This window comes from Balaenoptera acutorostrata, chromosome 3 (assembly GCF_949987535.1).
Source record: "Balaenoptera acutorostrata chromosome 3, mBalAcu1.1, whole genome shotgun sequence".
NCBI classification, from domain to species: domain Eukaryota; kingdom Metazoa; phylum Chordata; class Mammalia; order Artiodactyla; family Balaenopteridae; genus Balaenoptera; species Balaenoptera acutorostrata.
In genome coordinates, this window is record NC_080066.1 from 114,335,102 (window position 1) to 114,363,020 (window position 27,919).

Here is a 27,919-nt window from a genome sequence, read left to right on the forward strand (position 1 = left end):
TTAAAACTTGCTTCTGCTATTACTTTTCAAACTTGTTAGCATTTTGCATATGAAGGTTTTTGGTTAACTATAGATTCAAGGCTCTGTCTTTGGGTTTTTCATTTTAAAGAATAAAACTTCAGGGTAGGACTGGAGGTGCTCACCCATTGTTTATCAGTACCTTAAATCATGAGTATGTTGGTGTTACCCACCTGTGTTCTCTCTTTGCTTTATGATCGTGTTAAATAACCTAAGTGATTTCCAATGAGGTTAAGCAGAGTCCCTTCAGGGGGCTCTTCAGTCACTTTTTCAGAGTATGCGTTTTCAAACTATACCCCACGTCTCGTCCCCCAGCCTCCTCATTCTGATCTGTTCCCCGCGGTAGACAGCCTTGGTAACTAATGGGAGTATATCTTTTGGGTATGTGAGGGCAGAAATTAGGTTAAGAGCTACTTTCTTAGAAGTTTCCCCAACACTCTATTAAGTATGGTATATTTATCCTCGTCTTTAGAGCTTTATGTGGAAATGTCAAGCTAGTTATTGCAAAAGACCTGGTACTGGAAATTCCTTGCATTTAATGTGAAAGTTTGATGCACCTGTAGTTGGGATGGTGTCTTTTTTAGGGTTGGAGTTCAGAGCAAAAGGAACATCTGTGTAAGACTTGCCCTAAAAAGGCACCTCTGACTGGCTGAGTCCCTCTTGAACCACTTTGGGATCCTTCAAGTTTCTAGCTTGGCTGGGTTGCTTTTTTTGGAGCCAAGGAGAGTTCTAATCATTAGCATTAGTGAATTGTTGCTCATTAGCATTTGTGTGGAGTACCCAAATCACTGCAACAAAAGTGTGAAACCCCAGCTGGTGGTGGGGGGAGGGCGAGCGGGATTGTTTCTTCTTGGATTAATACCAGAGTTATTTCCCTTGGTGCAGATCCATTCTTCCCTGTGTGGGAATGTTTAACGTTCATACTGTTAGGTGAGAGTCTCATTCAGAGAACTTTAAAAAAATACCCATTTTTCTCAATTTATCTTAAAAAACCCACAAACCCAACGAAAGAATATTTTCCCTGCCCTGTACGATGACTTGTTCAGAAATTTGAAAAGGCCTTCTGCTGCATGAGAGAGCTTTTCCTGCAATGCAGGTCCACCAGTTATTCAAGCAAAGAGTTAACCGAGGCCAGGGAGGCTTCTCTGGCAGCCTGCAAGCTTTGTGCAATAGCCAAGCTGGGGGCTGAGAGAGACTGATATTCATTTGTTTGTGTATGAAGCTTTCATTCCCAAAGTCTTAGACATCACATACCGGGAAAGATGATTGTGAAAAGCACGGACAAACTCAAGTGTTTCCTGGCTGCTCTGGTTGCCTTTGATACATCTAATTCTGCCTGACAGTGTTTGCCGCTTGGTTGGCTAAACCGAATTGTCTTCTTCAGTGGTGAGTGAGAATTAGTTATTCACATCCAGTCGTCATCATAAATACTCTTATGTGAGCCTGTGTCCCTAAATGAGTCTTACAGTAAAATCTTCAGTTTGGAGATCTTCAGTCCTCCCACTTTATTGTACCATGTGTAAGCTTCACCCTGGAATTTCATAGTTTGATGAGGTGTAATGGTCTTTGGTTCTGAGAAACTGTGCAGCGTGGTTGTGCAGAGAGGCCCAGCTAGGAATGTCTCCCAGGAGTCTTGAGAGCTCTGTCACTTCCTTTTCCTCCATGGCTCCAAGTTCCTTGGGCCTGGATATAACAACAGCACCCTCTAGTGTGTGATAGGGCGAGGATGGGCTCGTGCTTAATAAGGTGAGGTGCTTTGGCTTCACTGAGTGAGGTGTGGGAAACAAGGGGCTTGCCATTTATTGAACAGTACAGCTGAGCCTAAGTACGCAAAAGCAGCATGTCTTCTAGGTTTTGACAGCTGAGAAAGGAAGATAGAGACAGCAGGAAGATAGGGTTTTAGATTATTTTACAAAGATGTGAAAGCTAAGGAGAGCCACAGGAGGGAATCCGGGGGTCACTGGGGAAAGGAACTGTTCCTATGAACAGTTTGCTGTTCTTCCAAAGAATTCAAAGCTTGGCCATGTGCACGGGGAGGAGGATGGATAGGGCCTGGCCACAGAGACCTTCCATTGCTGACTGAGACTGGGCCTGCAGAGGGGCCAGAGCTTTTTTTAGAAAACTGAAATTCCAAACGCTCCAAGCAGTGGTTTAAAGGCTACTAAAATGTAAATGACTGATAGGTATTACCTGACAACAGAGTTTTGACTAAAGGAACTAGACTTAAGTATAACAGGGAGCAAAAAGTGGGTGGAGATGGACTGAGTATAGAGAGAATGGAAGAGGGATGCTTCCATCCTTCATTTTGTTCATCTAGCAAATATTTATTGTTGAGCTGCTATTCAGTGACAGCTTCTGTTGTAGGTACTGGGTGTGAATTCACACTAGGTGTAAATAAAAGAGAGTCCCTGCCCTCATGGAGCTTATGTTCTTTACAGTTGCCAAGGGGTTCCATAGCTCAGTCCTCCACGCTTACATTTTTATAGTGTGGTCTGTTTACAGGCAGAATGTGATTTGAGGACATGGAAAGTACCCACTGCTCAAAATTGTGTCTGCTCCAACTGGTCTTTCCTGCAATTTCCAAACCAAAACCCCTTGTTCAACAAAGATCTGTTTTCTGAGAGAAGTAACGATGAAGTCAGACACTTTGTCCCCACGCTTATCGTCTGGTGAAAATGAACAATCTGATGAGACCTGGAGGGACGGGGGTAACTCTGGCACCAGCAAATTGTGGCCTGGGGGAGTGTATTTTTCAGAGCCAAGGTTTCCTCATCTGTGGAAGCAGCTGTATTAATTCCTCTGTCAGATCCTTTCTGGATCTAACATTCTATTTTGCATGGCAGGTAGCATCCTGGAAAGCACAGAGTGTGGTACATCCCTGGGAACACTGGGTAATTGTTTGGGGATGGGGGCAGGACCAGATTAGACACTGTAAAAAAAAAAAAAAAAAAAAAAAAGGAGGCGAGCATGGAGAAGGAGCATGATTTGACAACCAAATTTAGGCTATTTAAAAACTGTTTCTAGGGCATATATTCCTGGGTCCAATTTCTGACTAGAAGTTGCCTACAAGGGAGGGTGGTAGTGTAGGTATGGTTGTTGCAGATTTTTTTGGAAGCTCAATTACTGGTACTTTTGAGGATGCTAATGAGTTTTGAAAATTATCTGCAAAACTCATGGCCATAGATCTGACCCCTGAGCTGCAGCTGCTGCTATAAAGAGCTCTGTGGTGAAGATTTCTTGTGGTGTGGAGTGCTTTCCTTTTAACTGCAGATGGAGTACCACAAGCTGATATTCTTTGAATCCTAGAGAGCAAGTGACCTACTTACTTACTATTGTGTCTGAAATATTCAATTAGAGTATATTTTAGGAAAAACTTTTTCAGCTTGGAACATGGTTTTGCTTTTGTGAAAAACACACACCAGTAGAGACACAAGATTAATTTTCTTGGCTGTTCTGACCCACTGTATGAGGAATAACTTTGGATACTGTATGACTTCTCTCATTGAGAAGAGGCAATGTAAAATCCATGGGCTTCTTTAGTAAAGACTATTCATAACTATACCTTTATAGGCTCATGTGATGAAGATTAATGAAAGCTTTCAGTTTAGAATGAAAAAATGCACGAGTTATTTGCTAGGCTCTCTGACGTCTTGAAGATGTTGATCCTGGTCTTTGCAGTTTATTGGTCAGGCTTTCTTTACCTTGTGGCTTTTCGCTTTGCAAAGAGTTTCAGCCTCTCTGTGAAGTGCTGTGTAAATAGGTTTCAGGGTGGAGTGTGGGTGGGACTTTTTTTGCAAACTTTCTTCTTTCAAGACTTTTAAAGAAATCATACCTGGGACCAATTGAGAGGCAGAAACCTTGGGTGGCTTTGGAGTTTTCTATGTGTGTGTTCTGCCATCTGCTGGAAAAGGATCACCAAGCTTGGAAAGCTGACCGGCAGTGTGGAAGAGGGTGTGCACTCCTGGTCCCTCCATCCCTCTCTCAGGGCTGGGCAGAGTACACAGCAAAGCTTGTAAAATGCCATGATGTACTTGGTTTTCTGTTGGATCACCTTAACTCACAACCAGAGTTATCTCACAGGGATTTCCCTACCAGTCTGCTGAGCTCAGGTCCAAGTTGCTTTGGGAGCCTGCATCACAGTATCATCTGGCCTCATTCTTCTGGGTATGCAGTATGTTGATTGGGATTGCCTTGAAGTACTTTTCATTGGTTTAGAGTGGAAACAAAACAAAACATTCAATCCAAGTCGAGGGCAGGGTAGCTGCCTTCGTAGTGATGTTAGTATAAGAGGGCTAACTGATCTATTCAGGAAAGATCAGCCTTTTTTCTCTGAGATCATAATCTCCCTCCTTTTTGGTGTTAAAATGCCCTTTTACAAAATGATAGTAATAGATGAGAGTTATCATGTTAAGCATATATTTGCATGGCAAAAGTAAAAGTTAGCAACCGTGAGTCAGTTTCCTAATTCTTTTAAAAAACGTTTTCTTGTCTGTGAAATCCCGAAGTCTGGGTTTGCTACTCCCTGTGGTCTCACCTTTTCCTTCATGTGACAACTCGAGTAGAAAAGTAGGGTCAACAATCCTCAGTTGTAGCTTCCATATTTTCCCTGGCAAATCCTCCGTGGATTTTTCTGTGCTATGACCCACATAGAAACACAAAAATAATAGTGTGGTAGAATGAGGATAATGTTTCCTCACTAACTGGGTCACTGCTTTATAGATGGATTTTGGTCTGTAGTAAATGCTTGGCCTGGTTTCGCACCCCTTTGCATCATTTTCTTCCTCTGGAGCTCTTGATGGAATGTGACCTTCCTGTCTGGATGTGTCTGTGGGACTCCCATGGGGAAGACTTAGATTTTTGGCAGCCGGATCCTCAAGGCAACTGGGACAGGATGTGAAAGGCCAGCGTCCTTGTTTCTTCTTAAAATTTCTCAGAGGCTTATAATCCTTTTGAAAGATTTTAAAATGGAAATATGACATTTTGATATCTAAGATTAGTTAAAAGATTCTAGTAACTGAAGTAATGAAACTGACTTTCTTCTTTATTAAGGGTTATACTTACAGAAACATATGATTTTTTCCCCAAATGTTTTAAGGCCTAATTCAAATAAAATTATAAAGATTAAAGAAAAAATTACAACTGGAGTTACTCTGATTGAGGCAGGTTTCGTATTTGACTCTGTGGAACCTGAATTGAAAATTGCTATTGTATAAAAAGTGAATTGAAATTTATTTCTGAGAAGATATTTAGCTAAGAGGGCAGATATTTGAGATCTGAGTAGGTGGAGGCTGGGAAAATAAGTTTGTACTGAAGCCAGAGCACATGGTGTCTTCATTGGAAATATCAATAGATGTTCCCAGAGAATAAACGTTTTTGTATATTTATCTAGTGATAACAAGTGCTTCTGAACGAGCAAGGACATTCAAGATTGCAGGGTATGAGTTTTCATATGGGCACACACAGAGGCTTGTGACCTAAAGGCCATGTGAAGAAGGTGGAAAAATCCTCCCCAGTTAAATTTTCATGGGCCAGATTGTTAGAAACATGTCCAAGAAGTGATTTCATAAAACTTTTGAAACTTGGCTGAAAACCCTGGCAGATCTGTATCATCTGGTAAATATTTAGGACTTTGTGTATATTATTTTCAAGGAACGGCAATAAACTATAGAAAAAAAATTTCTTCAGCAAAAACAAAACACTGCAGGAATGTTAGCGTTTGAATCAGAATTTTGTTTTTTTTTCAAGGGTGGGGGAGAGGGAAAGAGGTCTTATTTCTGGTAGAATTAGGCCAATTTAAATTCTCTTTCATTGAAGGTGACTATCAAAGTTTACTATGATTTGCTTGTTAACTTAGCAACACTGGGCGTATGATAGCTTCATTTTTTATCACCTGGTAGTTTTTTGTTTTTATTTTTATTTATTTATTTTAAAAAATTTTCTCGCCTGGAAGAGCTTATGAGATTTCACCATTACCTGCACCTTAAAATCTCAGTATGTAACTCAACAGCAATTGAAAATGTGAATTTTCCTATCTAGTAGGAGAATTAAAAAGCAGAAAGGTAGAGTTCAGGAATAATACTCCCAAAAGGGAACAATCAAACATCAAGGCCATGTTCTAGTTTCCTCAGGTCATAGCCTTCTGTTAACGATACCATCTTATATTTCTTTTCCAATGGGATTCACATCTGTTTGTCTTTCACATACCTCCTAAGGCAAATGGCTATAATAATCATGCCCCTATTATATAATTTGGGAAACAGAGTCATAGATGAGGAATTACTTTCCTGTCTCTCTTTTCCTCAATACATTGTTCTATTGTAGTGAGGAAAACACAGATGTCAACCAGTTATATATGCCGAGCACTTTACATGTATTATCTCATTATTTCCTATGAGGTAGGTGTATTTCTATTTATTTTTCTTTCAGATGAGGAAATAGTGGCTTATAGAGGTTAAAAAACTTGTTAGAATTTATATAGCTAGTACGTGGCAGAATGGGGAACAGAAACCATTACACCATACTGCCTCTCCAGTAATGTGCTACAGAGAAAGCAGCTTCCATAGCCCAATTGAACCCAGCTGTCTATTCCCAGGCTCCCAGCCTGGTACCTTCCTTCATGTCCAGCATTCAGTGAATCAAGGAGTTGATTTAGACCTCCCAGGAAAGGGGTCTGGAGAGGCAACAATGTCCTGCTCTCTAGCTTAGAGTTAGCTGTCACTGATATGACCTCTCTGAGATGTTTTAAAACAGCATGATAAAGACGTAGTAAATGAATATATGTTCTATGCAAAGGCTCATGAAACAGCAGCTCAGTAATGGCCCAAGGCCTAAGCAGGCAAGCAGGAGGCCGCAAACTGGACATGCCTCCCCAGTGTGTAGGCAGACATCTTCTCACAGGCTGTATTCCCATCCTGGCCTCTTCCCTTTTCTGTTGACTTGGGCAGAGTCCCAACTTTTCCTTACAAAAGATCAAAACTAAGACTTCTTGGCTGTCCAGATCAGATCGTCACTAAGGTTTGGCCGTCTCTCAGGAAAGACAGGCTGGGTTGGCCTGAACTTTCCTCACTTGGCATTCCAGGAGGTTCATACTCCACTGAAGGACCTTAAAACCAACAACTGTCTCCTTCATACCGTAGTAATGGCTTTGACTCAAAAACTGAATGTAGCTGATGCCAAATAAATGGCAACTCAGACGATGCTATCCAGACTCGGCAGCTTTTAACCCATTTATCTTTAGAAACCGAACCCTTCTCTTTCAGTCCCAGGCCTGTACAAATGAAATTCTATTTGGGTATAAAGTTTATTCTAAAACTAGTTTTTTGGACTGCTACTGATTTTGAATACTAATGGCCATCTTTGTTATTTTTTTGATTATGAATTTTCTAGAAGGAATAATTTTGTAGAACACAAGTACTCTGGACCCTGTTTGTGCAGAATTCACTTTAAGGGAAGGTACCTTAAATGCCTGACTGTACAGTATGTTAGAAGGAGAAAAGACATCTAAGCACTACATTTCTTCCTTTTTTCTTAGTTCTGTGAGCCTGTGAGACTTAACTCTTCAATTTCTCCCATGCCTCAAAATTTCAAATCTCAGGGACTTCTCTGGTGGTCCAGTGGTTAAGAATCCACCTTCCAATGCAGGGGACACAGGTTTGATCCCTGGTCGGGGAACTAAGATCCCACATGCCATGGGGCAACTAAGCCTGCGTGCTGTAACTACTGAGCCTGCATGCTCTGGAGCCCGTGTGCCACAATTAGAGAGCCCGTGTGCCACAATTAGAGAGCCTGTGTGCCACAACTACTGAGCCCGTGCACTCTGGAGCCAGCGTGCCACAAGTAGAGAGCCCATGTGCTACAACTACTGAGCCCATGCGCTCTGGAGCCTACGTGCCACAACTAGAGAGAGGCCCGTGCGTCACAACCAGAGAGGAGCCCATGCGCTACAACGAAAGATCTGGCGTGCTGCAACAAAGATCCTGTGTGCCGCAACTAAGACCCGAAGCAGCCAAAATAAATAAAGTGAATTAAAAACTAAAAAGAAAGCAAGCATTAAAGTTTCTTTAAAAAAAAGAAGTCAAATATCTCAGCTACCCACCACAACAAAATATCACAAGTGCTTTGGGAATTTCAGAGGAGGAAGGGTGTGGTCAGAACGCTGCCTTCTTTTTCCTAACACAGTCAAACAGCATCTGCTCACTTTCTTATTCACTACAGAAAAACTGACCTTTCATTTTAGCCTCTGCATATTAAGAACATGATTCCTAACATTCCATTCATTACAACAGAAGCTCATTATTGTAAATATCTGGTCTCAGATGTTCATTATAATGCTGTGTTTCCTCTTCTGCTTTCGGAGAGGGAGGTAGTGTCACTTACATCTGGCATATGGGAAGGGGTTAAATAAACTGGGACTCATCAACCAATTCATCCCTGGCCCCAAGCAGCAGGTGGTTCTTTTGCTCTCTCACTAAACTGGGACTTATACAGGAAACAGCCCTTGAGGAAGGCAGGTTAAGTAACTTAGCAGTTTTGTAAGCAACATGCATGTAAACCAGAGGATAATCCTTTCATGCCCCAAACATCTTATAAAATAGTGGTAGAACTAGATGTACAGGAGATCCCACACATGCAGTTGCTGCACTGCAAACATTGTCCAGTCATGAGCTGTAGAAGTGTAGTTGGTGATGCCTTGCTTATGTCTTAAACTGAAGAGAATGAGGGGCTCTGCATTTAGCAGGTTACATATGATACCAAAGAAAGCTGTACCCCTTGGCAAAGCACATCTTCTTTGGGGAACAGGACCTCTAACCCTACAGAGCCCAGAGTGATAAGGATGGGAAACACAAAGACCCTCTGTCGGTCATTGAGAATGATGGTAAAGTGGGGCCACTCTTGCTTCCATGTCTTGGTTCACAGACTCATGAATTCTTCCTATTGGGACACAGCACCATATAGATTCAATACTTACACTACGTCCTTGGAAGATGGTACTCCATCCTTGCAGAGAATTGCTTCCAAGCTGGTATTTCAGCTGTACCTTCAACAGGGCATTCCAATGCTCTGTCATGCCAGTGGCTTCTGTATGGTGCGGTATGTGATATGACCAGTATATTCCATGGTCATGGGCCTGCTGCACATGTCCTTCATTGTGCAGTGGGTTCCTGGTCATATGCTGTGTTTTGTGGCCTTCCATGTCTGTGGGATAGGCACACTGTGATCCCTGATAGCGGTGCTGCTTGAGACTCTGCAGATAGTAAAGGCAGCCCCATACTCAGAATAGGTGTCCACTCCTGTAAGAATGAATCATTGGCCCTTGAAGGAGTATAGTCAACTTGCTGCCAACTGGCTAGTTGTTCTCCTCAAGGAATAGTGCTATATAGGATGCTCAGCTTTCATCTCTGAGATTGAAAATTCAGAGATGTCAGTAGTTAGATTGGCCTTGATAAGTGGGGATCATGTTGTTAGGCCCAGGTATACTCTGCCATTGTGGGCATGTGCCCATCTTGTTAGTTCAGCATGGTTGATGGCAAAGGCTGACTCATGTCAGCTGGCCGAGTCATTTTGCCTATTCAATTGCTCAGTGCCTATTGCATGGTGGCACTTATGGCATTAACATGATACAAAAGTCTTCACACTTCATTCTCACAACTATATGTCCATTTACATGTATATTTTTGTCTCTGATCTTCTGGTATCTTTTCCTTTCAGGTCCCTGACCAGTCAGCTGTCCCTCTAGCCTTGCCAGTCACTGCAGTAATTTTGTTCTCCTGGCTTCTGTGCTGCCACCAGGGCTCAATTGCTTCGGGGCCCCATCAACCCCATCACTATCAATCAGCCAAGCTTTGTGACTGCCTCTCTTACCATAGGCTCTGGCTTGCAGAGGAGAGCCACTACTGAAGTTCTTAGTGAAGCTGGTTCTCCTCTCACTAGCAAATTCCTGATGGCCTTGGTAAATGAAGCCTCCTCTTAGCTCTCCTAAGAAATATAATTCTCTGGTGAGTCTGTGGCATCACATAATGCATCCATTCCAGTATGCCAGCTTCCCCCAGCCTCTTTATCCCTTCTTCTACTGCTTGCTGTGGCAACTCAAGCATTTCCACTTTCTTAACAATAGGCTATAGTTTTCTCCAGGCTTCTAGGAGCCTCCTAACCGCAAGTTTGCTCCTTTGCTGGCGTCCTTGCCAGGATGTTAAATCCCATATCCCAAGAGAATGCCCCAAGGCAATTTTTTCTTGCTTACACAGTCTTATATTCCTCCTCCTTTGATTAAGCACCCTTAAAATCCAGCCACAGAGGTCCTTCCCCGGACTGTCGGGACATGCTAATTCTGGCAGCTCTTTGCTCTCTCATCAGCCTTAGCACGTCACCACAGATTATGCCGGAATTTATCTCTGGTTATCAGTTTGGTGGGCAGGGGACAAGTGGGACTACTCCTGAAGGTGGCATGTACTTCTTGTGGCAGAGAGGCCTCTGTCGTGTCTTCCTTCATGGGGGATGTGCTAGCTTCTAACACGGAGTGGTAGGCTCTGCAGGCTCTGAGGGTTTAGGAGAGCATGTAGAGCCATAAGCCTCTGGGGCTTTAACCCATGTTCCCCCATATGGGTCTCAGGTTTTTCTAATTAGGATTTTTGCGTAATAGACCTGCCTTGGCTAAGCATTTAAATGTTTCTGGAGTTTTGGACTATTCAGCCATGTGTATGCTCCTCAGTTGTGTCTATTCTCTCATGGGAGAGAAGGGTCTCTTTGTAAACTACCAAAAAGGTTTTCTGATTGTTATACTCAACTGTACTTATACTTTGTTAGAAGGTGCTCTCAAGTTGTTCATTATCCCTCTGCAGGACAATACAATTTAGTAATAACCAACTGACTCTACTGTCCTTTTATACATTGTTCCCCCCCTTACCTTTCAAATGCCTGCATCTTATCAGAAAGGGCATTCCCCTCCAATGGGATGTGTTCCCACATCACTACCAGTAACATCTTCAGCAGCTGGCCCACCACCTTGTGCCAGCGACTATCCGTGCCCTGCAAGCCACCTGGGGCATGCTCTTCTTTTCCAGATGAGGGGTGGATGATCCAGTCTAAAAATCTCATCTTACTGCCTGCTTTCTCAGCCCACTCCTGCTACCGATTGTGTCAGTTCATGTTCTCTGGATGTAGATGCCAAAATGGAATTAGAAGTGCAAGGGATTTATAGAGGGAGACACCTGTGAAGGATAAAGGGGAGTAAGAGCCAGAGTAGAAGGGAGAGCCTTTGGATGGCACTGTAAATCTGAAACCGGTGAAAGAAGGGAGGGAAGAAAGGAGGAAAGGGTAGGAAGAGCCTGAGACTCAGCACAGCTCTGAGAAAGTCTTAGGGGGCAGGTAAGGAACCAGAGCAGAGATTGCCCTTAGAGGCGTCCTGCCCGAGCTGGAGTGGGCCTGCCCTAGTGCCCTGCTGTGCACAGTCACTGGCTGAGAGCAGTTCAGGCAGTCTGTGGCCTTGGCTTGAATGCCGCCTCAAAGCCTGGAGGTGCATCTGCTGGAGACTGGCAGCTAACCACATGCTGCACAGCAGGGAGATCTGAACAGTGCACCTCGTGGCTGCCATCTCCACTTCTCTGTAGTCTTCCCTATCTTCATGGCAACATATCCTGTTCTTAGGCCAAAATCATGGACTTATCCTTTATTCTTTTCTCTTTTACGTTCTCCACAATCTGTCAGGATGACCTGTGGCCAGACCTTCATATCTTAACTAGAATCTGACCACCTCTCATTACCTTCACTGCTCTCATTGATGTGAAGAGACACAAGGAGAAGCAGCTGTCCACAAGCCAAGGAACACCTGAAGCTACCACAAGCTAAGGGCGAGGCCTGGAACAGACCTTGCCTAGGCCCTTCAGAGGGAGCATGGCCCTGCCAACACCTTGATCCCAGACTTCTGGCCTCCAGAACTATGAGACAATGAATTTCTGTTGGTTAAACCACCCAGTTTGTGGTACTTTGTTTGTGGCAGCCCTAACAAACGAATACAAATACCATCTCTCATTTGGATTACTGCAAGAGCCTCTCTGTTGATCTGTTTGCTTCAGCCTCTTTCAACAGAGTAGTAAGAAGGATCTTACTTAATGTAAATCAGATTATGTCACTCCTCAGTTCAGAAATCATCCAGAGGATTTCTATTTTAGAGTAAAAGCCAAAGTCTTTACACAGGCCCACATTACATGTGCTTCCCCTTGCCCACTCTGCTCTAGGTACCTACCTTTAGTTTTCAAGCAGGCCAGGCTGTCTCCCGCATAACAGCCTTTGCTAAAGCTGTTTCCTCAGACTGCCCTTCCTGCAAAGGACAAGGCTCATCTCTCACTTCTTCCAAGTCTTTGTTCAGCTGTCACCTTCTTTAGGAAGCTTACCTTGACCACATTGCTTAAAATCACAATCACTCCCTCTGTACACCTGATCCCCTTTAACCTGCTCTATTTTGTTCTTTTTCCATAGCACTTATCAACTAACATAGGATATTGATTATTTTAATTATTTATTACCTGTCTCCCTCCACTAGAATGTAGGCTATGAGGGAAAGGAATTTTTGTTTGTATCCCAAGCAAAATAACAGTGCCTGGTTCCTAGAAGATGCTTAATGTTTGCTGGATAAAGAAATGGGCTTTCCAGGATAGGAAACAGAATAAAATATTAAACCTGATAGCCTGGTAGCACAACAAATCCCTCCACAATTTAATACCTGGCTTGCATCTTGTACCGAGAACTGACCTATCTTCATCCACCTAAGATGTATCAAAAGCATCCTGTGTCAGGTGCAGGATCAAAAAGGAGTAATGTTTGGTCTGTGCCTTCAAGGACTCAAGAGTCTAGTGGCTGGAGGCAAGCAAATGTGTGCCCTAGATTATCTTTTTGTCATCTCTCTTCTCTTTTTTCTTTTTTTAAATATATAGTAGAAGTAAGGCAAGGGGTACTAGTGAGTGATGACAGCCTGGTAGATTTATTTTGCTTCATATAGTCCAAGCAGGCTTTCTTTGAGGGGAACTTGAACCTTATTTCAGGTATCACAGTAGCATTAAAATCTTCCCTCTCCCACCCTGTGTCTAACAAAACAGTATAGATTTCACATAGAAAAGATGTCATTATCTGGAATATAATGATTAACCTATTTTAAAATGCAGAGACATTTCTATTAACGAAAAATTATGATCATTATGCAAGTTTCTGACTAATCCTAATTGCTTCCAGGCCAATTTCATGAAAACTTGTAAATAAATAGTGCCGCTGGCACTATTATGCAAAAAGAAGCCTTTAAACATGATTTATTTAAGTCTGGTGAATGCAGTGAAAGATAAAAATAAATTAATAATCTGTTCATAATCTTAGGTAAAAAAATAGATACTTATAGTCCTATTTAAAACTTTAATTCTCTGAAATGTCTTTTCATGATCTGTCAAAAGATAAAATATTTTAAAAGTGTGTTTCATTTTTTATTATTATTTATTTACTTTTTTATTGAGGTATAGTTGATTTATAGTATTATATTAGTTTCATGTATATAACCTAGTGATTCAAAATTTTAAAGAATTTTTAAGAAGCAAAATTTTGAGAAGCTTTGCATTTTAATTGAATTATTTTTCTTGAAAGAATATTTTTAGTAGTTCTCGATGTCTTGTCTTTGATGTGACTTAAAAGTCTTGAGTGATTCCTCAATGAAAAAGTAGTGTTTTTGTGTGTATGTCTATTTTTCTGTTTGTCATTTCCTCCTTTATTCAATGTTTCTTGAGTGACTACTAATCTGTAATAATCTAGACCAGTACATAGTATTCACTCAATTTTATGGAAATCAGAGTTCTCAGATCTTTCCTGAACCAGGCAGAAATATAAAGAATTGTCTACTTTGTATTAATTGCAGTGACTTTAAAGGAAATAGTTTTTGTATCTCTTTTGGCTTAAAATTCTTAGTCTGCAAGAGGGAAAAAGCCTTGTACATAATTGAATGAGGAAAAGAGTAAACAATGTCAAGAGTTCAAGGTTTAAGAAAAACACCTATATTCCACTTCTAAATGACAATTATTATTTGATTTAAAATATCAATTTCTATATTTGTATTCATTTCTATTTTTTTCCCAAAAGAAGAATTGCTACTTTCTTCCTTAATGTGAAAATTTGCATTGATATTCTTTCCCTCTCTTCAAGATAATTTCTGAAAACATTTTCTTCATGTATATTTCCTTCTCTTATTTTGTGACATTTCCATGTTTTCTATTTTCTAATTAGCTTTTTTTATGTGCAAACTGTATTTGTTCACTTTTAAATTGTTTATTACCTATATAGTTATTTTCATTTTTCAACTGCTATACCTTTTTTTTAACCTGAGAAAATAGTTTGGGTATGTTGATTTGGGATGGAATATATTACAATTTTTTCATTTAAATGAATGGAAAAAGTTTTTAAACTTAATGGCTTTTCAGTTTGCAGTCTGTTTTTTAGGAATGAACAGAAGTTCCTAACAGGGATCAGTGTATCAATTTGTGTATCAACATAAAGCATGGAGTAGATTTGGCCAGCAGGATGCTAGTTAGTGACATTCAATGAAGGATGGCTGCAAAAGTACTGTAAAAATGTTAGCGTGCTGAACAATCTATGGGGGGTTATTATTCTAGGCCTTTCAGGGTGCAGGGTGGAGGGTGGTGCTTTTTTTTTTTTAACATCTTTATTGGAGTATAATTGCTTTACAGTGTTGTGTTAAAATCCTCAACAAAATACTAGCAAACAGAATCCAACAGCACATTAAAAGGATCATATACCATGATCAAGTGGGGTTTATCCCAGGAATGCAAGGATTCTTCAATATACACAAATCAATCAATGTGATACACCATATTAACAAATTGAAGGATAAAAACCATATGATCATCTCAATGGATGCAGAAAAAGCTTGTGACAAAATTCAACACCCATTTATGATAAAAACTCTCCAGAAAGTGGGCCTCACATAATAAAGGCCATATATGACAGACCCACAGCCAACATCATTCTCAATGGTGAAACACTGAAACCATTTTCTCTAAGACCAGGAAGAAGACAAGGGTGCCCACTCTCACCAATATTATTCAACATAGTTTTGGAAGTTTTAGCCATGGCAGTCAGAGAAGAAAAATAAATAAAAGGAATCCAAATCGGAAAAGAAGAAAAGCTGTCACTGTTTGCAGATGATATGATGCTATACATAGAGAATCCTAAAGATGCCACCAGAAAACTACTAGAGCTAATCAATGAATTTGGTAAAGTAGCAGGATACAAAATTAATGCACAGAAATCTCTTGCATTCCTATACAATAACGACAAAAAATCTGAAAGAGAAATTAAGGAAACACTGCCATTTACCATCGCAACAAAAAGAATAAAATACCTAGGAATAAACCTACCTAAGGAGATAAAAACCTGTATGCAGAAAACTATAAGACACTGCTGAAAGAGATTAAAGACAATACAAACAGATGGAGAGATATACCATGTTCTTGGATTGGAAGAATCAACATTGTGAAAATGACTCTACTACCCAAAGCAATCTACAGGTTCAATGCAATCCCTTTCAAACTACCAATGACATTTTTCACAGATCTAACTAGCTTTTAAAAAGCTCTAGAAACTCACCTCAAAATCCCTTGAGTAAATCAAGTTATTCTCAGATTATTGCCCTAGTCCCTTGCCTTTTTTTTTTTCTTCTTTGGCCTTTTTCTTCAAAGATATCATCCTATTTTTATTTCTCTTTCTTCTGAAATATAGTTAACCTACTTCTTTTTTGAAAATTTCTGGGTCTCATTGATTTTCTGGATTTGAGAAGTCTTCTAATAGATTTCAGAGTGCTGTCCCGTTCATATTATGAGTCTAAGAAAGGTATTCTTTACTCTAAAAAACTTTCTTCTTTCTCATTTCTGGATGTTTCCTTTATTTCATTTCCATCTTGTTTTCCCTTCACTTTTTTGTCTTCTTCCTGGAAGACACAAAAACTCCTCTTACTGAATTATCATTGGTTTATTGGTAGAGTGATTCCAAGACAAAATGTCAGATTTTTCCTTTCATGTTAGGGAGATACTCCCAACATCTCTTCCTCTCTGGGCCTCTGGTAGGTTCATTTTCATAAATGCCATTTTCTAGTTTTCCTTTAAGAGTATATAAACAGTCACTTCTGTGATTTTCCAAAGTTTGCCTCCTCTTTTAAGGGCACCAGATGGCTTACTCCATATTCTCATGTTAGGCTCACTTACTTATGTACCATATTCAAAATGTCAAAACCAAGTGGTCTTGGATTGTTTACTTTTGTTATTTTAATTTATCTGAATTAGACAACTTACCTCCTTCCGGTTAAACTCAAGCTCTTAGGCTTCCCCAATGTTTAATTAAAATTTTTTTCTCCAGGTCCTTTTCCAACCTTTTAGCACGTCAAGACATTACAATTATGTTTCTGGAATTCTCTTTTCTAGCTAAATTGAGGGCTTTGGTGGTGTCTCTTTTCCATGAGAGGCTAGTCCAGTCTCAGACTCCTCAATTTCAACTTTAATAAAAATTGTTCCAGGGGACTCCCCTGGTGGTCCAGTGGTAAAGAATCCACCTTCCAATTCAGCGGACGCGGGTTTGATCCCTGGTCAGGGAACTAAGATGGGGCAACTAAGCCCGCGTGCCACAACTACAGAGCCCACGCACCCTAGAGCCTGCGCGCCACAACTAGAGAGAGAAAACCCGCACACCGCAACTAGAGAGAAACTCGAGCAGACTGCACGCTGTAACGAAAACACTCCCACATGCCTCAACAAATATCCCATGTGCTGCAACTAAGACCCAATGCAGCCAAAAGAAAAAGAAAAAAGAAAAAAAGGAAAATAAATAAATATAATAAATAAATATTAAAAAAAAATTGTTCCAAAACACAAATGCTACCCCCCTTCCTCTCTCCTTCTTTCTGTTTGTTAAATTCAGGAGTTGTCTGCTCATTCTGATACTGTTTGACTGAAAAACCAGTTCTTGGGAATAAAAGTTTTTATTCAGCATAATGTTTAGGGGTCAAATTATCAGTTAAAATGTGACCAAAAAACATAATGCTCCATCTTCTCTTGTTCTTTGCCTTTTCCTTCTTTATAGGATTTATCCTTTAGTATGCTTTTTATTCCCGAAAACTGGCTTGAGAGTCCCTCACAAAAAAGCATTCATCTTATTATTTTTTGAAGTGTGAATCAATTTGTTCTCATTTCAGAAGGATCTTTTCTCCTCACTTTGAGTGATAAAGGTTCAAAAAAATAATTTCTCTGCACACTAAAAAGTTGTCTTTAGAAATGTAAATGAAAACCACAGTGAGATTCCACTTCATACCCACGGGGATGGCCCAGGCTGGTGGGGAGGGTGCTAATGGGTACAAGGCTGCTTTTGGGGATGATGAAAAGCTGTGGTGATGGTTGTGTGTATCTGAATACATTAAAAACCATTGAAGTGTGTATTTTAAATGATTGTATGTGTTGTATGGTATATGAATTATATCCCAATAAAATTATTAAAAGAAAAAAAATTTTTAAACACATTTACTTTTCAGTGATCAATACCACTTTCTCATGAAATGCTTACATATGAGAAATGTTCTTGTGTCTTCTCACCTTAAATTGTTCTCTTTTGCTTAGAAGTCAGGCTCATTCCTCTGGCTAATAATTGCATCTGACAGAATCCTGTCAGTGTTTTTGCTTCTTCCTTTATTAGCCGGACTACTTCCAGTTTAAAGAAAATTTTGCCCTCAACAACCACTAGGGTTCCCTAAGGTATGGTTCATAAAGGAAAGGCAGGACAGGTGCTCGATTCTTTCTTTCTATTTATCAGCTTTACAGATAGTAAGTGGTTCCCTAGCGTGCAACGATGACCAGTGCTTTTTAGGGTCATTATGAACTTAGGGATTTAAAGGCATGTGATATATTCTAATCCATTGCAGGTATTATCCTTATTGGTGCTTAAATTTTCCCATATTTGCCCAGTAGGAGCATTCACATTGACTACTGGGTCTTCTAGATACAACTCCAGTAATGTTTGATGACTTCTTTATTTTCTGGTGTAAAAAATTGCTCTTGGCTCCTCTTTTACATTTTCTGTTCCAGACATGAATCTACCATTTCTCCAAGAAGCCCTGGGGTATTTTAGAGACCACTACCTGGATTCTATGGGTGCTTATTCCTTCTGGTTTCGTCATTATTTCTAGGTCTTTTCAGTAGACAGATACAAGAAATATTTTTTAACATAAAATAAATTATGAATTCATACTGATACTTCTAATTCAAAAAAGAGGGTTTTTACTTAATTTCATTGATCTTAATCCATACCTTTCTTCTACATCGAAATCTCTTCTTAACACCAATTACTCATTCTCCTTATCCCCCACTAAACACACAGTAGTCCAAGTGTAGCATTATTAATGCTACTCTAACAATGTGATTAGTTGAAAATGTTAGAATTGTTTGAAGTTCTTTTTTGTAATGAGGGTATATGCCAAAAGAATGAATGACCAGACACATTACTGTGTTTTCAAGTCACTTGGCATGATTTATTTCTGGTGGTTATACCACCAACTAGACACACATTTAGGTTCTTTTTTTTTTTTTTTTTTTTTGCTTTTTATTATTAAGGATATTTTATACTTCTTTTTAATAAGGTATAATGTATATACTGTAAAATTTATCCTCTTTAATGTATAGTTCTGCATATTTTGACGAAAGCATAAAATCATGTACCCTGCACTAAAACCAAGATACAGAACAGTCTTATCATCCCCCCGAATTGCCCCAAGCTCCTTTACGGTCAACCCCCCACTCCAGTTCCCAGCAATTTGAATCTTTTTTTGTCCATGTAGTTTTGCTTTTATTCAGAATGTCGTATGAATGGAGTAATATAGTATATAGCTTTTTGAGTATGGATTCAGCATAAAAGTATTGCTTTTTTAAATTTAATTTTGTTTTATAATGATATAAAATATTTACATGATTCCACAGTCTAATCAACAGAAGTATATGTAAAGAAATTTGGCTTTTATCCTGTCCTCTTCACTTTATGCCTTTCCTCCCTCTATAGATAGCCATTTTTTTTAACATAAATTTATTTATTTATTTATTTATGGCTGCGTTGGGTCTTCATCATTGGGTCTTCGTTGCTGCGTGCGGGCTTTCTCTAGTTGCAGTGAGCGGGGCCTACTCTTAGTTGTGGTGCGCGGGCTTATCGTGGTGGCTTCTCTTTGTTGTGGAGCACGGGCTCTAGGTGCACGGGCTTCAGTAGTTGTGGCACACAGGCTCAGTAGTTGTGGCTCACGGGCTCTAGAGCACAGGCTCAGTAGTTGTGGCGCATGGGCTTAGTTGATTCATGGCATGTGGGATCTTCCCGCACCAGGGATCGAATCCATGTCCCCTGCATTGGCAGGCGGATTCTTAACCACTGTGCTACCAGGGAAGTCCCTAGATAGCCGTTTTTTATTTTTTGATATCTACCTGTCTACCAATCTCATATTTCCCTCTCCCTTCTTAAACAGTTAACATAATATGCACACTTTGCTCAGGTAGGGCATTTTAGTTTAAATTAATTTCAAGGACTAAGAATTAAAAAGGCTTAAGGATAATAATATATTTGACTAGTCTCTAGTTTTAAATTGGAATTGTATTATAGGTTTGATAAAAAGTAGTAAATCACCATTTTTTTTTCTTTCTCCCCTCCCTTTTTTACCCCCAAATTTTGTTAGGGCCAGCGATGTGTCTGCTGCTATGGACTTGGAGGGTGGTATTTGTGCTGCAGTTTAGGGTTGGCTAGGATTTCCTGAGCCCTCTGTGTCAAAGTGGGCCTTGTGCAAGCTTATGCAGCAAAGAGCAACAGTTATTACTGAGTAGCTACTTGTGCCAGGCATATTCTAGATCTGGGGGATAAGGCTGGAAACAAGTCACTTTCTCTGACCTATGATCTTACAGTTCTCTGAGAAAGGAAGACAAAGGGTGAGGAATGTTTGCCCTGTGTAAGAGATGGGAGAAGCTGGGGGTTCCTATCTCCTGTGGGGTGGCCAAAGCTTGTCACAAGGGTAGCCAGATGAGGCAGCCACCTACCTTAAGGCCCTCTTTTGCCTTCAAATACCTCACTACCAGGCCTGATCGAAATTTCCATATCTGCAAGACTCATTCCTTGGGGCTACTATTATCTTCAGAAACTTTTGTTTAAATGTAAAAGGAAGGGGCAGCACAGTAATATATTAGATCTCCTTCCATTCTTGCCCAGGGCGTTTAATAGATTTCTAGAAGGTGGAAGGGCCCCGAGGAGTATAAATAAAAAGGGTATGGGGAGGACAGCCAGGCGTTAGATTGTAATGAAGCTTAGTTAGCTAACATACAGAATGACAGATAAAATGATCTCGATAGGTTGGGAGGATGGGCCAGGTATCAACAGGATAAAGTAATATATGGATAAAAGTACATTTCGAATTCTTCATTACAGAGCTAAACATACACACCTGGCCCAGGAGTTGGAGAAGCTGGGGAAGATCCAGGGGAAAGTAGAGCAAGTTGCAGGCCCAGCTGCTGCCTCATGCAAACGAGGTGAGTGAGCAAAGATAAGCAGCAACCTGTGTGAGCTGCAAAATGGTTGCTGCATCATTTCTGCCCAGCAAATCTCCCACAAGAATATTTCTTGTGGCTGACCCTCATCAGAAATATATAGGAAAGGGAGTTCTGGAAAATGTGGTTCAGCTTAGTTAAGTTGACACATTAAAAAGACACCACAGATATGTACTATTGTGATTCCGTGGTGGCAAGTAGCGGACTCCAATCAAGATTAGCTGAGGAAAATATAACTTGCAAAATACCACGAGTGACTCATGTGACGCTGAGCAAGAATGTAGCCAGGCCTCTGGAGGGCCTAGGATCAGGTGTGTCTTGCCACAGGCCTGTTTCCTCTGCCCCTTTGACCTTTAGCAAGTACAATATGGTCAGCCTACAAGTTCTAAGCTACATCATGGTAACTGAATGAGGCATCCCAAGAGACTCAGCCTATCTGTTTCTCTGTCTTTCCCTTCTTCCTTCTTCACTATTTCAATTCAGATATTGGTAAATGGACTCTGATTGGTCCAGCTTAGACTTCATGCCTGTTCTTGGTCCAATCAGGATAATAGAGTCACACAGGATAACAAAGTGGCTTCAGGACCAGGACCTGCCACTGTGAGGGAAGCAGACAGTTAAAGCGAGTTCAGTCATCAGCCAAATTTGTTCTAAAATTTGTTCCTAAGCAAGGTGTGATACCACAGGAGATGCCTAGAGCTCCCTGTGGTTCTGAGTAGTGCCGTGCATCTTTGTTTTCCCCCTTTCTAGTCTTTTCCCTTTTCCCCCTTGCACCGCTCAGAGCTCTGATACCCCAGTCCCTCCAGGCCTAGGAAAGCAATCAGTGTGTGACCTCCTCACTCCCATGCTGAACTAGAACTATATGCATTTTTAGAGAAATAGGAAAGGGCAATGTAGTATTTAACCTAAGGGAATTAAGGGTAATGCCTGGACCCAAAACAACAACAACAACAACAGAACCCAACCAACCAAACTAAACTCCAAAAACCTTTTTAGTAACTAGCCACTTATTTTGATTCTGAGTCAGACAAGCCTTGGATTTTGGAGAAACCAAAGGGGCAAAACAAGGCATGGAGACTGGGCCAGCAAGAAATCAGCATTGTCATTTGGTTTAGTCCAGATGGCAGTCCTGAAAAGGGTCCTAACATTGAAGCAAATACAAAGATACTATTCACCCTCATCACCACCAAATACTGCTTGTTAAGCAGTTCATTGTTTTGTCTTTACTGAAAGATTGCGTGGAATGATGAATAGCTAGAAATGTTATGACCGCTGGTTGGAAACCACCTGAGGAGTAACAAAATAAATTCTGTTCCTCTCTGTGAGTTATGGAAAGACTCGGGTGAAAAGAACTAATTGTATTATCTGGACACTAATTCTTACTGATAATTCTTAGTGAAAATTGTACTGCTAGTATTTTCAGGCCTGTTTCTACAGGCCAGATATGCCTATTAAAGCATTAACAACATGAGCAAGCTGTGAAGTAGATGAATTTTGCAGTCTGTGTCCTATGCCTCCAAACCCAACTCACTCAAGTGAGTTAAGTGCCTCCTATATGGTAAGCATTGTACTACTTTCTAAAACTCTCACTTAAAAAATAAACCCGTAAAGCCTTAGATTTAGACGGGATTTTAGAAGAGAATGAGACCCACTCTATCTAGGACTCTCTTCCAGTGACATCAAGTGCTGTACATTCAAAGGCAACACCCTCCATCAGTGATCATCTCTGAATGATAAAAAGCTCTTCCATATATTGTGATGAAACTTGATTCCTCTGTTTCTACCCATGGGTTCTAATCTGTCCCATAGAGAACAGTCTCATTCCCACTTACACATCCCAGCCTCATAAGGTTTGTAGACTTCCTTCAAGTCTCCTCTAAAGGTGAGCATCCTCAGGGTTCTTGGCTGTTTCTGTGATATCACGTGAACGCTCTAGTTGCAACTGTTCCTCTTTGAACGTGATGCTGAGAACAGGACACGGCAGTCCATAAGTGACAAGTTCAGTAGGAGTGTTACACTGGGCTAGTAACATGCTCTGCATTTGTTTTACTAATTATTTTGAACATACTGAGTTTGAGTTAACTAAAACTCCAGGAGGGAGCCAGAGCTCTCCTACTCTACTCCTGCCATTGATTTCTTGAGTTCAAGTGTATTAGCATTATAGTCAAAGAGGGCTCTATTGATTTCTTACTGCTGCTTATTAGCACAAATTTGTTATCTTACGGTTCTGTAGGTCACATGTCCCATCTGAGTCTCACTTGGCTAAAATCAAGATGTTAGTAGGGCTTCTTTGCCTTCTGGAGGATCTCGTGGAGAATCCATTTCCCTACCTTTCCAGCAACTAGAGACTGCTCACTTTCCTTGGACTCTGGCCCCTTTCCTCCATCTTCAAAGTCAGCAACGTTGCATCTCTGTGCCTTTATTCCATAGTCACATCTCCCTCCAACTTGCCTCTTCTGCCTCCCTCTTTCATTTCTAAGAACTCTTGGGATTACATTGGGCCCACCTGGATAAACTAGGATAATCTATTTTAAGGCTTAGCAATTTTAACTCTATCTGCAACCTTAATTCCCCTTTGCCTTGTAACCTAACATATTTATAGGTTCTGAGGATTAGGATATGGACATATTTGGAGGGCATTATTCTGCCTACCATAAGGGCTACAGCAGCTCCAGAAACCATCTCCCTGCAAAACAACATCCAAAGATGTAAGAAGGGTCATCTCTTTTGCATGTCCCCTTTTAAGAAGGAGGGGGGAAATTTCCTAAAACCTCTTTGCACCCAACAGATTTCCCTCATCAACTGGCCAGAATTATGTCACATGCCCATTCCTAACCCAGTCACTGGAAAGGAAAATAACTGACCATGATTGGCTTGGGCTGCTCAAGATGCATCCTCTGGGGCCGAGGAAGGCCCAGCCTCCCAGGAGACAAGCAGGCCTCTGATGCCTGAATCAAATTGGGTTTCTGCTAACAAGAAAGAGATGGAAAATGGCTTTTGGGTATTTATCCTCTAATGTCACCATGTAATGGCTTTTAGTTATGACCTAGTTAACTGAAGGGGAGAGAGGGAGAGAGAGGGATGTTTTAAAATTATTTTTGCCTTTTCTCTTCTATGTTGAAGAGAGCACAGAGATGTGAGATATCCAGAGAAAAGCAAGAAAAGTATCAATATATTAAGTATATGGGTGTGTATCTGTAAGGGTTCGTCAGATATATATATCCCCAGCTCCCACAATAATATAAGGTCTCATACCTGTAACAAACCCCTTCATATATGTACATATATATATGTGCACATACACAGGGATTTATTGTAGGGGTGTGACCTTATGTAACTGTGGGAGCTGGTCAAGCAGTCTCTATAAGGCTGTCGTCTTCACGTTTGAAGTTGGAGCTTGTGGACACAGAGCAGGCAGGGAAGGGAAGATGGCTGTCCAGTAGCCAGTGCAGGAGAGCAAGAGCAAACGGGAACCATAAGCCCAAGTGGGATCCCACAAGGATGGACTGAACCCATTTGAATTCTTATTGTCTCTTTCTTTAACATGGACGGAATCTTACTTGGATTCCAGTATTTAATCTACTCAGGATTTGTTGCTACTCCTGACTTTTCTTCCCTACATTTGAACTTTTTCCCATTTAGGAACACTGGCAAATTTAAACATTAGAATAGGTAATGTGCATCGATTAGAGGCCTGTATTTTAAAGGCTTTGTTTTCCGGCAGCAGAAAGGGGAAAAGGGTAGTATATTTCAGGTGTTATGTCAGGTGGTTCCCTTTGTTTTACCTTTCCTTTGCTGTGCTTATGAGTGATTTAAAAACAAACTCTTGAGACATTTGTTTCTCTTCAATAAGCAGGAGCCATATATTATCCTTTAACAATCCTGGTTACAGTTTGTTTTAGGTTTGGCATTTCTTTTTGGTCACTGGATTGAAAGATTAGAGAGGAGTTTTGATATCCTCAGTATAAATTCTCTTGGTAAATGCCAATTACAGTATTTAAGGCTAAGTGGCTATATACTTAACTAGCAGTAATGGTCTCATGAGATAAATATTAGTAAAAAAATGTAAAATTATGTTTTGTAACTTTATTAACTGTTGTTGTTTATTAATAACAGTACCATGTATAGCTTAGGAAGAATTTTGCATAAATTATTCATGTTTGAATTAAAGGGAAGATAATCAAATTTACTGAATCCTCAGAATTTGTCTGGTGCATGTACGTGTTCTCATCTCACTAATTCACACTACAGCCCTATGGGGGAGTAACTCCATGTACAGTGAAGGAAACCGTGCCTTAGAGTGGTCATTTATTTGTCTCAAGTTCTCTGAATTGTAAATAGTGGAGCCAGGATTTGAACACAGTTCTGTGTGATTCCGAAGCCCATTTTTGTTGTTGTTGTTTAATTAAAAAATTAAGACTGATCTAGTAAGCTTAGGTTTCCTTCGTAAAGTTTGTTATTAATATACCGTAAGATATACACTTGAACACACTGATTTAAAATTACATGAAACAGCAGGATGTCTGTATGTGTGTATATACACACACATATGCACATGTGCACTCATGCTCATACACTTTCCTGTTAGGTAGAGTGATTATCTAATCTGACTCTAGGAATAATAATTCTACGTTAAAAGGGCATGGTGAAAAAACGGTGCTTTTCTTTCTTTTCTCCTTTTTCCTTTTTTTAAAAAAATTTTATTTATTTATTTATTTATTTATTTATGGCTGTGTTGGGTCTTCATTTCTGTGCGAGGGCTTTCTCTAGTTGCGGCAAGTGGGGGCCACTCTTCATCGCGGTGCGTGGGCCTCTCACTATCGCGGCCTCTCTTGTTGCGGAGCACAGGCTCCAGACGCGCAGGCTCAGCAATTGTGGCTCACGGGCCTAGTCGCTCCGCGGCATGTGGGATCTTCCCAGACCAGGGCTCGAACCCGTGTCCCCTGCATTGGCAGGCAGATTCTCAACCACTGCGCCACCAGGGAAACCCCCTTTTTCCTTTTTTAAAAGGGAATTACTTATAAGGTGTGTATTTACATACATAAACTATTATATTGGCATTTTATGGTAATATTGTCTGATGATGGCATTATTGCAACCATTATTATCAGCATTCTCATATAATTCTGTTTTTTTAGTTAACATTTTATTTATATATATTATTTGTTTTTGGCCGCGTTGGGTCTTCATTGCTGCACGTGGGCTTTCTGTAGTTGTGGCGAGTGGGAGCTGCTCTTCGTAGTGGTGCACAGGCTTCTCATTACAGTGGCTTCTCTTGTTGTGGAGCACAGGCTCTAGGCATGCGGGCTTCAGTAGTTGTGGCGCGTGGGCTCAGTAGTTGTGGCTTGCAGGCTCTAGAGAGCAGGCTCAGTAGTTGCGGCACATGGGCTTAGTTGCCCTGCGGCATGTGGGATCTTCCCGGACCAGGGATCGAACCCGTGTCCCCAGCATTGGCAGGTGGATTCTTAACCACTGCATCACCAGGCAAGTCCCAGCATTCTCATATGATTCTTATTTCAACTCCAGGGAGCTTCTTAATTCTTTGTATCATATTTAGAATTTGAGAATGAAGAAAAGAACCGACTACCCAAATCATCTTTTTCAAAATTAGTCTATTCACTTTTGGAAGTTTCCTTTCCTTGTCCTTCTCTTTGATTTTTTGTTCTGTTGTCTTCAATTACACAGGCCTTTGATACAATCAGTAGTCATTAATTTTGAATCACACTTAACAAAATTTAACTTGTAGATAGAAGAAGTAAATATTTTAAGGCCACATGAATTCATATTGCTATTTTTCAAACATGTCCATAAAACGTATTACTTTATTCTGTTTCCCTCTTATTCAGACATAAGCTAGCACTTTTTATATTCTACGAAGACTGAAACATGTTTAGATGAGAATGGACATACCCATTTCTTCTTCCCTTTTGACATTTGGCTCCAGTGGCGTCAAAAGCTCCCATGCCGACCTCTGTTAGTCACACACACCAATTTGGGATTGAATTCAGGCTAGTGTGTATTGGGGAATGGGGTTCAACAGTGACTTAGGAAAGTGAGGATACAGACCTGCTTCATTGTTTATGGAGCAAGGGAAGTTGGGGGGACAGAAAGAAATGGATTTTATGTGAGTTGCAGAATTGTGACCCCAAAAGCAGCAGTTTGAGGGTAACTCTTTTGGTTTCTCTTCTCCATCTGTTACATGCAAGGACAGAGGTACCACTGATACCCCAATCCAGTGTTCAGGGCGGGGACATCTAGCATCTACTTAAGAGAAGTGTGTGTCAGTCCAGGGACTTTCCTCACTCCCACCGCTTCATGCCATGAGGACTGTGGCACTGGATATTAGACTCTTTCCTTATAGACCCTCTTACATTTCTAGTTTCCAAACTACCCAGGACTGACTTTCTTGTAGAAACATGAAGAGATTCAAGATTTTTACTTTAAAAGAAGTTAATGTTGTACAATTGTGAATAATTTCCAGGATCGGAAATTGAATGTAAAATTGTTCAAAGGACTTGTCTGTTCACAGCTTTGTCTATCTTTGGTGAATTCTTTGCCAACTATTTCCATAGCCACACTCCTAGATTTTGAAAACAGTTAATTTATCTAGGCAGGAATTTTTCTGGTAGCTTTGTTTCATGGCCAAATCATTCAAACAACTCGCCTTAAATTTGTTTTGGAAGCTTATTTATAATGAACAACAACAACAAAAAATTTTACAACTTGGCAATGTCTATTAAAATCTACTAAAATAAAATAAATATATATAGTAAACTAGAATATCTAGTAATCACTATATCAGGAATTTATTCTACTAAAATACTCTGAAAAGTATTCAGTGATACTACTCAGTAAAAGATTGGTGAAATAAAGGCATAAACTTAAAATGGAACACTATTCAGCTGTTAAAGCAAATGAGATAGACCTATCTCAGCAACTGGAACTACAGCAACTGGAAAAAAGCAAGAGGCAAAGAGTGTATAATATGATCAAATTTTCATCTAAAATATCTACATTTATGTACAAATAGCACACAGGTATCTTTGTATGTCTATAAGAAAGCTAAATAAAAACACTAAATTGTTATCCTCTAGGGAGATAGGTTTATGGGCCACATTTTCTTTTTTTGTTTTGTATTTCAAAACTGTTTCAATTTTTAATAATTATCACGTGTTCCTTTTGAAATAGAAAACATACTTTAAAAATACCCTGTTTCTTTCCTCTTCACCCCTTCAAAACAAGTCAGGAGGCCCAGTCAGGGGAAGTATTGGGTCTGTGATCCTAAGAGACCTGATGTATGA

General features: G+C 40.3%; 1 protein-coding gene across 8 annotated transcripts in view; it reads left to right on the forward strand.

Annotated features, from left to right (window-relative positions):
• The window catches only part of AKAP6 (A-kinase anchoring protein 6), a 583,878-nt gene that overhangs the window by 38,690 nt on the left and 517,269 nt on the right, over positions 1–27,919 (forward strand). For 7 of the 8 annotated variants that reach the window (XM_057542788.1, XM_007180694.3, XM_007180696.3 and 4 more), the window contains one exon: positions 20,500–20,600. The exons of the other annotated variant lie outside the window; for it this stretch is intronic. The gene's annotated coding sequence lies outside the window, so the exon portion shown is untranslated. The remainder of the gene's footprint in view (positions 1–20,499; positions 20,601–27,919) is intronic. 8 annotated transcript variants of the gene reach the window in all.